Source organism: Panthera pardus, unplaced genomic scaffold (assembly GCF_024362965.1).
Source record: "Panthera pardus isolate Hobbes unplaced genomic scaffold, ASM2436296v1 HiC_scaffold_10, whole genome shotgun sequence".
NCBI lineage: Eukaryota > Metazoa > Chordata > Mammalia > Carnivora > Felidae > Panthera > Panthera pardus.
In genome coordinates this window covers 94,240,273-94,253,650 of record NW_026526655.1, presented here as the reverse complement: position 1 = coordinate 94,253,650, position 13,378 = coordinate 94,240,273, and the positions used below count along the sequence as shown (strand labels likewise).

Genomic DNA, 13,378 nt, shown 5'->3' with positions numbered 1-13,378 from the left:
AAGAATAATCAGAGTTGAGAAATACAGTAAGTGAAATGGAAATTACACTAGAGGGAATCAACAATACATTAGAAGATGTAGAAGAACAGATTTGTGATCTGTGTAATGAAAGAACCTGTGCTAAACAAAAAATATAATTATAATAATATTAATAAATAAGGATAGGTTAGGGGATCTCTTATACAAGACCAAACGAACATTCACATTATACAGGTACTAGAAGGAAAAGAGAGAAAAAGGCATAGAACTTATTTAAAAAAGAATAGATGAAAAATTCCCTAGCCTATGGAAGAACAGACATCCAGGTTCATGAAGCATAGAGAATTCCAAAAAAGATGGCCCAAGAAGGTGCACACCGTAATACATAATAATTAATATGCCAAAGGTTAAAGATAAAGAAAACATTTTTAAATCAGTAAGAAAGAAGTAAAAAGTTACATATAGGGGAAACACCATAAGGCCATCAGCCGATTTCTCAGCAGAACCTTTGTGGGTCAGAAATGAGTGGTATGATACATTCAAAGTGCTGAAAGGAAAAAAAAAACAAAAACAAAAATAGGCTACCTGTCATAATTTTCATTCAGAATTGATGGAAAGATAGATTTCCCAGAATAACAAATGTTAAAGAAGGGTATTACCACTAAAGCAGCCTTACAAGAAATCTTAAAGGGAATTCTTTAAGTGGAAAAGAGAGGCTCGTAATTAGAAGTACGAAAATTACAAATAAAAATAGGTAATAAATGACATCATATAAATAAAGTATGGAAGGCATGAGTAAAAAAAGTTCTTTCAGAACTTCCAATGTGTTCAAACTTAAGTGACCATCAACTTAATACAGCCTGATATATAATTAGGACACCATATATGAACCTCATGGTAACCAGAAACACAACACCTATAATAGACAAACAATAAAAAGAAAGCCAAGCATAATACTACAGAAAGTAATTAATAACTAGGAAAGAAAGCAAAAGAAAAAAAAATACTAACAAAAACAACTAAACACAATTAACAAAATGGCAAGACACACATCTATCAATAATTAACTTTAAATGTGAATGGACTAAATGATCCAATCAAAAAGATATGGGGAACAGAAAAAGTTCACACACACACACACACACACACACACACACACACACACATCTACATATTGCCTACAAGAGACTCCCTTCAGACTTAAAAAGACACAAAAACTGAAAACTAAAGGAAGGAAAAAGATATTCCATGAAAATGGAAGGGAGAAAAAAGCCAAGGTAGCAATACTGTATCAGACAAAACAGAGTTTAAAACTAACAATGTAATGAAAGACAAAGACACTATATAACGATAAAGAAGATAATTCAACAAGGGGATATAAGAATTGTAAATATCTATGTACCCAATGGTGAATCACCAAAACACGTAACACAAATGTTAATAGAGACAAAGGGAGAAATTGCAGTAATACAATAATAGTAGGAGACTTTAACACCTCAGTTATATCAAAGGATATTCATCCAGGCAGAACCAATAAAGAAAACACCACCTTTTTTCTAAATTTTTTTTAAGGTTTATTTATTTTTGAGAGAGAGAAAGAAACACAGAGCACAAGCAGGATAGGGGCAGAGAGAGACACAAAATCTGAAGCAGGCTCCAGGCTCCGAGCTATCAGCAAAGAGCCCAATGCAGGGCTCGAACCCACGAATTGTGAGATCATGAACTGAACCAAAGTTGGACACTTAACCGACTGAGCCACCCAGGCACCCAGGAAACACCACCTTTGAATGACACATTAGACAAGAAGGACCTAACATATATATAGAACATCTGGTCACAAGACAGCAAAATACACATTCTTTTCAAGTGCACAAGGAGCATTCTCCAGGATAGATCACATCTTAGGCCACAAAGTAAGCCTCAATAAATTTCAGAAGACTGAAATCATATCATGCATCTTTTATGACCACAATATTATGAAACTAGAAATCAATCACAAGAAAAAAACTGGAAAAAACACAAATATGTGGAAGCGAAGACATGCCAATGGGTCAACAAAGAAATCAAAGAGGAAACTGAAAAACACATGAAGGGGCGCCTGGGTGGCTCAGTCAGTTGAGCATCCAACTATTGATTTCATCTCAGGTCATGACCCCAGGGTCATGAGATGGAGCCCTGCGTTGGGCACTGTGTGGAGCCTGCTTAAGAGTCTCTCTCTCTGCCCCCTCCCCAGTTCACTCTATATCAAAAATAATAAAAATAAAATAAACTTTAGAAAAACACATGGAAACAAATGAAAATGAAAAAGAGGAAAAGTTTTAGTGATACAGACCTATCTCAAGAATCAAGATAAATCTTAACTAAGCAATCTAACTTTACAACTAAAGGAACTAGAAAAAGAAGAACAAAGCCCACAGCAGAAGAAATAATAAAGATCAGGACAGAAATAAATGAAATAGAGACTAAAAGCAAAGCAAAACAAAAAGAATAGGAAAGATCAATGAAACAAGGAGCTGGCTTGTAGGAAAGATTAACAAAATTGATAAAACTTTTAGCCAGACTCCTCAAAAAACAAAAACAAAACTCAAACAGGAGAAAATAAAATTAGAAATGAAAGAGAAGTAACATTCAACACCACAGAACAATAAAGAATTGTAAGACAATACGACAAAAAATTATATGCCAAAAAAGGGGACAGCCTACAAGAAATGGATAAACTCCTAGAAACACAATCTTCCAAAACTGAATCAGGAAGAAATAGAAAAATCTGAACAGACTAATTACTAATAAGAAAATTAAATTGGTGAGGCACCTGGGTGGCTCAGTCAGTTAAGCATCTGACTTCAGTCATGATCTCATGGTTTGTGGGTTTGAGCCCCACATCAGGCTTTGTGCTGACAGCTCAGAGCCTGGATTCTGCCACAGATTCTGTGTCTCCCTCTCTCTGTCTCTCCCCTGCTTGCATTCTGTCTCTCAATAAATAAAATACATAAGTGCTAAAAATAAATTAGTTAAAATTAAAAAAAAAAAAAGAAAATTAAATCGGTAATCCAAAAACTCCTGACAAACCAAAGTCCAGCACCAAATGGCTTCACAGGCAAATTCTACCAAACATTTAAAGAAGAATTAATACCTATTGTTGGGGTACCTTGGTGACTCAATTGGCTGAGCGTCCAACTCTTGGTTTCAGCTCAGGTCATGATCTCACAGTTTGTGAGTTTGAGCCCTATGTCAGACATTGAGCTGACAGTGAGGAGCCTACTTGGGATTCTCTCTCCCTGTCTCGCTGCCCCCTCTTGTGTGCTGTCTTTCTCAAAATAAATAAACTTTTAAAAAACAATAAAAAAAAATGTAAATACCTATTATCCTCAAACTAGTCCAAAAAATAGAAGAGGGAAAAAAAACTTACATTCTATTAGGCCAGGATTACTCTGATACCAAAGAAACTACCAAAACAAGAAACCTACAGGCCAACATCTCTGAACATAGGATCTTCAAGAAAATATCAGCAAACTACATTCAACAATACACTAAAAATCTTCAAGAAAATATCATCAAACTATATTCAACAATACATTAAAAAGATCATTCACCATGATCAAGTAGGATTTATTCCAAGGACACAATGGCTCAATATTAGAAAATCAATCAACATGATATGCCACAAGCAACAAAATTAAGGATAAAAATCATATGATCATCTCAATAGATGCAAAAAAAGGATTTGGCAAAATTCAACATCTGTTCATGATATATTTTGAGAAAACCTCTCAAACTAGGTTTATAGGGAACATATCTAAACATAATAAATGCTATTTATGAAAAACCCAGAGCTGATATCATACTCAATGGTGAAACACTAAGAGCTTTTCCTCTAAGACCAGGAACAAGACAAGAATGTCCACTCTTGCCACTTTTAATCAACCCAGTATTGGAAATCCTAGCCACAGCAATCAGACAAGAAAAAGAAATAAAAGGTATCCAAATTGCTAAGATAGTAGTTTTGACTTTTTGCAGATGGTGTGATACTATACACAGAAAACTCTAAAGATTTGACATAAAACTACTAAAAGTAATACATGAAATCAGTAAAGTTGAAGGATACAAAATTAGTAAACATACACCAGCTGCATTTCTATATACTAATAACAAAGTAGCAAAAAGAGAAAATGAATTCATTTATAGCTGCAGCAAAAAGAATACCTAGAAATAAACTTAACACAGAGGTGAAAGACTTACTCTGAAAACTATAAAATATTGATGAAGAAACTGAAGATGACAGAAACAAACGGGAAGATATTCCACGATTATGCAGAATACTGTTAAAATGTCCCCCCTGCCCAAAGCAGTCTACAGATGCAATGCAATCCCTATGAAAATACCAATAGCATTTTTCACAGAATTCCAATAAATAATCCTAAAAACTGTATGGACCCACAAAAGACCCTGAACAACCAAAGCAATCTTAAGAAAGAACAAAGCTGGAGGTATCATGGTCATATATTTCAAGATATACTACAAAGCTATAGAAATCAAAACAGTGTGGCACTGGCAGAAAGATAGACCCAGAGATCAACACAACATAATAGAGAGCCCAGAAATAAACCCATGCTTACCTCGTCAACTAATCTATGACAAAGGAGGGAAGAATATACAATAAGGAAAAAACAGTCTCTTCAAGGAATGGTGCTGGGAATTCTGGACCGCTACATGCAAAAAAATGAAATCCTTTCTCACATCATCCAAAAAAACAATCAAAAACCTCAAAATGGATTAAAGACCTGAATGTGAGACACGAAACCATAAAACCCCCAGAGGAGTTTATGCCTCCTAGAGGCAGTAATTTGACTTTGGCCTTTGTAACATTTTTCTAGATACGTCTCCTCAGGCAAGGGGAAAAAAAGCAAAAATAAACTATTGGGACTACACCAAAATCAAAAGCTTTTGCACAGGGAAGGAAATCATCCACAAAACAAAAAAGCAACCTAGTGGGGAGCCTGGGTGGCTCAGTTGGTTAAGCGTCTGACTTTGGAGGTCATGATCTCGCAGTTAGTTCATGAGTTCAAGCCCTGCATGGGGCTCTGTGCTGACAGCTTAGAGCCTGAAGCCTACTTTGTATTCTGTGCCTTCCTCTCTCTCTCTGCCCCTCCCCCACTTGCACTCTGTCTCTCTCTCTCTCTCTCAAAAATAAAAACATTAAAAATATATATTAAATAAAAAATAAAAATCTAACAGATGACAGAGCAGGATTATGTGCATAGAATTAAAATAATTTATACATAATTGGTAGAGTTGTAAGCAAATTTAGTAAGGTTGATGAATACATAATCAATATACACAGTCATTTTCCTCTACACAGGCAAAAAGAAAATAAAATTTTAAACTGATACCATTCTCAAGAGTATCAAAAACTACACATTTTAGAAACGAATCTAATAAAAATAAGTGTAAGACCTGTGAGCAGAAAAACTGTAAGAGATTTTTTAGTAAAATGAAACAACACATAAAACAAAGAAGTGATAACCCTGTTAATAGATTGGAACTGATTATAATATAAACTCTTTTGAGATGATATGACAGTTCACTGAAACAACACGAACATCAGCAAAAACAGGCCCAGTTATTAGTTCCAAAGGTGGGGGACGAACTGATGTTTTTTGGGGATGCCTATCATATAATAGTGTCTTCTTTGTGTCAAGAACTTGAACATATACTGGCTAATTTAATCCTGAGAACTATATGACAAGTACTATATTCTTCTTCGCTAATGAGGAAACTATGACATTGGATAAGAAAGCCAGGATTCAAATGCAAGCTTGTATGGCTACAAAGCCTAAACAGAAGTAAATCTTCATCCAAAGAATTTACACACATTAAAAAATCATGGGGATTTTGGGTGGCTCAGTCGGTTAAGTGTCCAATTCCTGATTTTGGCCCAGGTCATGTTCTTATGGTTCATGAGATCGAGCCACGTGTTGGGCTCTACAATGATGGTCCAGAGTCTGCTTAGGATTGTCTTTCTCTCTCTCTCTCTCAAAATAAATAAACATTACAAATAAATAAATAAAACACAACCAGAAACCAAACAAATAAACCAAAAAGAACTCCAAATCCTATCTTGATGTATGCTTTTAGGAAGATGGGGTATACAATCACTGGGAAAAACATTTTGACAATTTCTTAAATAACTAAATATCCAACTGCCATCTGACTCAGCAATGGTACTCCCGGGCATTTATCCTAGAGAAATCAAAACTTCTGTCTAAAAAAAATAAAAAAATTAAAAAAAACACTATTCATGAATATTTACAGTTTTATTCACAACAGCCAAAAACTAATAAGAACTCAGACATACTTCAGTGGGTGAATGGTCAAACTGTGGTACATCCAAATCACGGAACACTACTCAGCAATAAAGAGGCGCAACTGATATACACAACAATCTGGATGAATCTCCAGAGAATTATGCTGAGGTAAAAAAAAAAAAAAAAAAAAAAAAGCCAAACTTCAAAGGTTACACAGTTGTTGATTCCATTTCTATAACATTACTGCAACGTCAAAATTATAAAAATAGAGAACAGATTAGTAGTTGCCAGGGGTGAAGGTGGAAAGTGATGGATGCTATAAGGCAACATGAGGTATCCCTGTGGGATGCAATTGTTCTTTTTCTTGATATGGCAATAGCCTGGTTGTGATACATACTGTCATTTTGTAAGCTGTTACCATTGAGGAAAACTGAGTAAGCATATGCAGGATCTTTTTGCATTATTTCTCACAACAGTAAACAAATTTACAATAATTTCAAAATACAAAGTTTAACTTTAAAAAATGGGGGAAACACTCTGGCTTAACACATACCAATGGATCTCAAAGTTTTGGATAATGAGGTCCATAAAGATAAAACTCCAAGATCATGTAGCTTGTGACAGAGGTAAAATGTATCTGGGTCGTTGCTTTCTTTTCAACACAGGAATGTACCTCCTCAGCTTCAGAACTAAACCACAGTGAAAATATATATTTTAAACTGTCAAAACAATTACAGTTAAAAAATAAGTAATCATCTAATAAATTTTATTCCTGAATTTCATTCCTTCATGCATTCAACAAAAATATATTTGGATGTTTACATGGAGCAGACACTGCACAAGGTTCTGGATACACAGTAATAAATAGCTGTAGTTTTGAAGTACTATAGGGAAAGTACGAGGTGTTAAGGGAGCATATAACAAAAACTCAGGAGGTTTGGAAGGCTTTCTAAAAGATACATACATCAAAGCTGAAACATAAAGAATACACAATAACCACACAAGAAACACACCCAAAGGCCCTGATTTGGAAACAAAAGGAAGAGAGCAGGTAGGAATTCTCAGACTTCATCTTACTGGACCTATCCATAAATCATTCCCTCCTCATTAAATCATGTTTTTCACTTAGACTCTAGAATACCACACCTCATGGTTTCTATCTTATCTCAGTTTTCACTCTTGCTCAGCCTAAATCATACTGGTTCTTTCTCATTTCCCTGCCCATATAAGGTTTGAAAGTACCAGGGCTCATTTCTTAGTAATGCTTGCTCTATCGTTTAGAAATACCATTAGTATATCAGTTTTAAATATTACCTCTATTCCAATGACTCCCACATTTATACATATATTTTTTAATGTTTATTTATTTTGGAGAGAGAGACAGAGAGAGACAGAGTGCAAGCGGGGGAGGGGCAGAGAGAGAGAGGGAAACAAAATCTGAAGCAGGCTCAAGGCTCTGAGCTGTCAGCAGAGCAGGATCCGGGGCTGTAACTCCCAAACTTCAAGATCATGATCTGAGTTGAAGTCAGAAGTTGAACGAACTGAGCCACCCGGGTGTCCCTGACTCCCACATTTATACACGGAGATCAGACCTCTCCTGAACTTCAGACTCCTGTTACCTAACCAAACATCTCTACATAGCAAGTCTAATGGGTATCTCAAACGTAACACAACTAAAGCTGAACTCTAGATCTTTTTCTCAAACCCTATTCCATCCTCCATCTTCCCCATCCAATCTTTCCATTTGTTCATACCAATTACTTGACTCCTCTCAGTGTCTCATCCTGCATATCCAATCAATCCATCAACAACCCCTGTTAGATTCAAAATATACCCAGAATCCCACCATTCATTTCCTACCACCTCCAAATCTGCTCACGTGATCTGAGCCACTTTATTTCTAGCCTGAATTCCTGCAAGAATCTGATATCCCAACTTCCACCTCCTCCCCTACATTCTCCTCACAATGTAGCAGTCAGTAAGATACTTTGAAAAATTAAGTCTGATCATAACATTCCTCAGAATTGCTCAGTGGTTCCCAGTTTTACTCAGATAAAAGTTCTATTAATGCAGAAATAGCCCTTCTACGATATGCTCCTACTCCTATTACAATTCCACCTTACTTTCTCTTCTCTGTCACAGTGATATCTTTACATGTTTCTGCTTTGGACTCTGCACTAGCTGGTCCATCTGCTTATACCACTCTCCATCAATTACATACATGGCTACTTTTCTTGATTCCTTCAAGGGTCTTTTCTGAAATGTCAATTTTTCAATGTAAACTTGACTTGCCTACCTTATGTAAAATTTCAACTTTCATGCTAGCTTCAGCAGCACATATACTAAAATTGGAATGATACAGAGAAGATTAGCATGGCCTCTGCATCTGCACAAGGATGACATGCAAATTCAAGAAGTGTTACATATTTTTGAAAGAAGGAATTTTAGGGGCTCCTGGGTGGCTCAGTCAGTAGTTCCTAGAGATGAGAAAGTATAAAGTGGGTCTGTAGGAGTGCATGGCTGAACTAGTGTGGAAATAAAATTCACAGAAGACACAGCATTCCAGGAACTAGAAACTAGCATGTTGTATCAGTTGGGCTATAGATTTAAACATAGAAGTCACCCTGTGGTACATGGGTGACTCAGTCAGTTAAGCCTCCGACTTCAGCTCAGGTAATGATCTCGTGGTTCGTGGGTTCGAGCCCTGCATCAGGTTCTGAGCTGACAGCTGAGCCTGGAGCCTACTTCAGATTCTGTGTCTCCCTCTATCTGCCCCTTCCCCTGCTCAAGACCTGTCTCTCTCTCTCAAAAATAAATAAACATTAAAAAATTTTAAACCATTAAATAAATAAATAAATAAATAAATAAATAAATAAATAAATAAATAAAGATAGAAGTCACTCAAAGAAGAAAGACAGTAAGCCAAATTCAAGTCACAGTAGGGAAACTGGGGACATAGTTTGCAGAGTGATTAAGATTAGAGGGGAGTTGTTTAATGAATACAGATTAGGGCTCCCTGTTAGGATATTAGGGTATTAGAACACCTGAGAAAGTTCTAAGATAGAAAGGATGCCTACATAGGGAAAATTCTGCCTCATACAGAGAATCAGTCAAACCTTCTGTTCAATTTAATATCAAATTCAGTTAAAGTAGGTAACTAAATTTCAAAAATTCATCCTAGACAAAAATTATCAGTGGAAATGGTTCCAAGAACTACAGCAATTTAGCTACATACAGTGTAGCTAAAAAATAAGATGATTGGGGGGCGCCTGGGTGGCTCAGTTGGTTAAGCGGCCGACTTCGGCTCAGGTCATGATCTCACGGTCCGTGAGTTCGAGCCCCGCGTCGGCTCTGTGCTGACAGCTCAGAGCCTGGAGCCTGTTTCAGATTCTGTGTCTCCCTCTCTCTGACCCTCCCCCGTTCATGCTCTGTCTCTCTCTGTCTCAAAAATAAATAAACGTTAAAAAAAAAAAAAAAAAATAAGATGATTGGGAAAAGTGGCAAAGAAATAATAACAGGCCAGATCAGGGAGGTTCTCAAATGCCATGCTAAAAAAAGTCTGGATTTTATTCTGTAAGAAACTGAGGGCCTTTCCTAGAGTTTAATCAGGCAATTAGTTTACAAAGATTACCTTGTCAAATTTGGAAGACTAGATGTGGGGGAAGGGAAAACCTTTAGAAGCCTATCACAAATAGCCCAGGTAATAAAATTTATAATTTCTTGGCTTCAGACTCCTATATTTAATGACTTACCTGACATTCTGGACATCTGATAGACATTTCTAACCTAACTGTCCAAAACCAAAGTCTTATTTCTCCACCAAACTTGTGTGTTCCCTACCTAATCTCTCAGTAGTAGTACAACCGTGCAAGTTAAATCAGCAACTTGGGTTCACTCTTGATTTCTCCCTCTCCTTTAGCCACCAAATTAAATCCATTTATAATTAATTATTCCTAAGGCATATCTCAAATGCATCCAATTCTTTCCAGTTGCAATGCCATCCCAAACTATCACTGCTCCCCTGGAATACTGCACTAGTTCCCAAATGGACTCTCCCAAATTTTCCTTAATATCAGTTGGTTTCCTTAAAGCACTTGCTATAATTAGCAACTCTTTTTATCTCTTTACTTGAATTTTGTCTTTCCCTCTTACTGAAATGCCTTCATAAAGTCAAGAACTATAAACTGTCTTATTTATCATTTTACTTCAGCACTCTAGTATCAGCCAGGTCAATAAACAACAATATTTATAAAACTAACACATATTTACTATAAGCCAGGCACTATTTTATATACTTTACATTTATTAAGTCATTTAAACCTCACAATAATCTGTGGTGTAGGTATTGTATTATCTCAATTGTATAGATTAAAAAAAAAAAAATTAAGGCACAGATTGTCAACTAATCTGCACAAGGTCATCCAACAAGTACCTGGCCAAACCCAGAATCAAACCAAGGGAGCCTAGAGCCCATCCTCTGGACTATTAACCAGCACTTCTCTTATCAGATGTTCAATAGATATTTCTTGACCAAATAAACAAATGAGAGGACAATGAGAAGAACAGGTTTAGGGCACATGTTGAATTCGAAGGACTTGGAAAAGGCTATGAGGTACAGTGGGATGTTGTAATTACCATACAGAAGTCATCAGATTCTACTGGAAACCACCTATAAAGTGCAAGCCTCTTAAAAAAAAAAAAGTGATTATAGGGGCACCTGGGTGGCACAGTCAGTAAAACATTTGACTTCAGCTCAGGTCATGATCTCATAGTTCATGAGTTCCAGCCCCACACCAGGCTCTCTGCTGTCAGTGCAGAGTCTGCTTCAGATACTGTCTCCCTCTCTCTCTGCCCCTCCCCCACTTGTCTCTCTCAAAATAAATAAGCTTAATTATATATTTTTTAAAAATTGGACATGCTTTTAAACTGTAAGCTTTTATACCCAAATCCGTAATAAAAACATGTTCTGACAAAGCACCGAGAGCCCCATTAAGCCTTAACTGTATCTATAAAAATTTCTGTATTAATATAAAATGAAATATTTGTGTTTAAGTAGCAGTCAGTATCTATATGAATGTCACACATGTATTTTACTCAAACATAAAATTGCAGAGATGGACTTTAAATTTGACAAAATGATACCAAAATCTATCTTAAAAAAAAAATAAACAGGGGGCGCCTGGGTGGTTCAGTCAGTTAAGCAACTGACTCTTGATTTTGTCTCAGGTCATGCTCTCACAGGTTTTAAGTTCAAGCCCCACGTCAGGCTCTATGCTGACAGCACAGAGCCTGCTTGGGTTCTCTCTCTCTCTCTCTCTCTCTCTCTCTCTCTCTCTCAAAATAAATAAACATTAAAAAAAACAGAAAATGTGAGAATAGCAAGAAAATATCTAAAGAAGAAGAATGGAAGCACACTTTACCTACTTGATAACAAAACATATTATAAAGTTACAGAAATTAAGATAATGGGTATGGTACAGGTCAAAGACAGAACAATGAAAAAGAACAGGGTCCAAACAAAATCAAGTATATATAAATTGTAAAATTAAATGTAAGAACAAATTTAAAATTATGTATACATATTATTTTTTTATTATCTAATTTCTAAGCATCACAAATGCTTTCCTATGCATCACAAACTAGAAAGTATAATGGAAAAAAGATATTTTTCAAGAGTAAAATAATTAAAACTATGTCATGGAAAAACAGCATTAGAAGTTAAAAAGACAAATCTAAAAATGGGAGTCAAGGGTTTGCAAAATAGATGACAAAGAGTTAAAAACCTAAGTAGTAATTTCTTTAAAATTAAGAGACTAAGGGTGCCTGGGTGGCTCAATTGGTTAAATGTCCAACTCTTGGTTTCAGTTCAGGTCACAATCTCAGGGTTCGTAGGTTCAAGCCCCACGTCGGGCTCTGCACTGACAGCATGGAGCCTGCTTGGAATATTCTCTCTCTCAGGTAGAGCATTTGACTGGAATATTCTCTCTCTCTCTGCCCTCTCCCCTGCTCACGGGTACTCTCTCTCTCTCTCTCAAAACAAACAAACAAAAAAACTTTTTTTTTTAATTTAAAAAAAATTTTTTTTAACGTTTATTTATTTTTGAGACAGGGAGAGACAGCATGAACAGGGGAGGGTCAGAGAGAGAGGGAGACACAGAATCTGAAACAGGTTCCAGGCTCTGAGCTGTCAGCACAGAGCCTGACTCAGGGCTCGAACTCACGGACCGCGAGATCATGACCTGAGCTGAAGTCGGATGCTTAACCGACTGAGCCACCCAGGCGCCCCCAAACAAAAAAACTATTAAGAGACTATGATAACAACAGGCTATTCATGAGATTAAACAATGGACAATAAAAGATGCTCAATATCAACTGAATTCAATTACAAACAAAGCAATGAAGAACCACTTTTTGAAATCAGATGGGATAGACTACAAGATGGCAACTGGGTGTTTTCAAACACAGTAAGAAAGAGAATGGGCACATTTCTGAAGAGCAATTTAGGAATTACCGAGTATTTGTGGTTAAATAACCTACTTCTAAAAAGTTAGATTTACAGGATAATCAGGCAAGCATATAAAGATGTTGCTCACAACAGGATTCCTTTTAAAAGTTAATAATTGACCCAGCAATCCCACTTCTGGGCATATATCCAAAAGAAATGAAAACAGTATCTTGAAGAGATATGTGTACACCCATGTCAAAAGGCAGAAGCAACCTAAATGTTTATTGGCAGATGAATGGATAAACAAAATGCAGTATATACATACATATGGGAATATTATTCGACCACGAAAAAGGAAATCCTGTCCTATGCTACAACATGGATGAACCTTGAGGACGCGATGTATAAGTCAAATAAGGCAAAGGACAAATACTGTGTGATTTCACTTTTAAGAGGTATCTAAAGTAGCCAAATGCTTAGAAACAAAGTAGAATGGTGAGTGCCAAGGGCTGTGGGAGGAGGAAAAGGGAGTTGTTGGTACAAAAAGTACAGTTTCAGTTTTGCAAGATGAAAAAGTTCCAGGTATCTATTAAATAACAAGGTGCATATACTTAACACTACTTAAAAAACAGTTCAGGTGGTAAGTTTT

The 13,378-nt window shown here is 36.3% G+C and overlaps 1 protein-coding gene and 1 pseudogene across 4 annotated transcripts in view; one reads left to right on the top strand and one right to left on the bottom strand.

Annotated features, from left to right (window-relative positions):
- ZRANB3 (zinc finger RANBP2-type containing 3) overlaps window positions 1-13,378 on the bottom strand; it is a 303,348-nt gene that overhangs the window by 288,377 nt on the left and 1,593 nt on the right. The window lies entirely within an intron of this gene.
- On the top strand, window positions 8,603-8,715 carry LOC128772651 (U6 spliceosomal RNA; annotated as a pseudogene).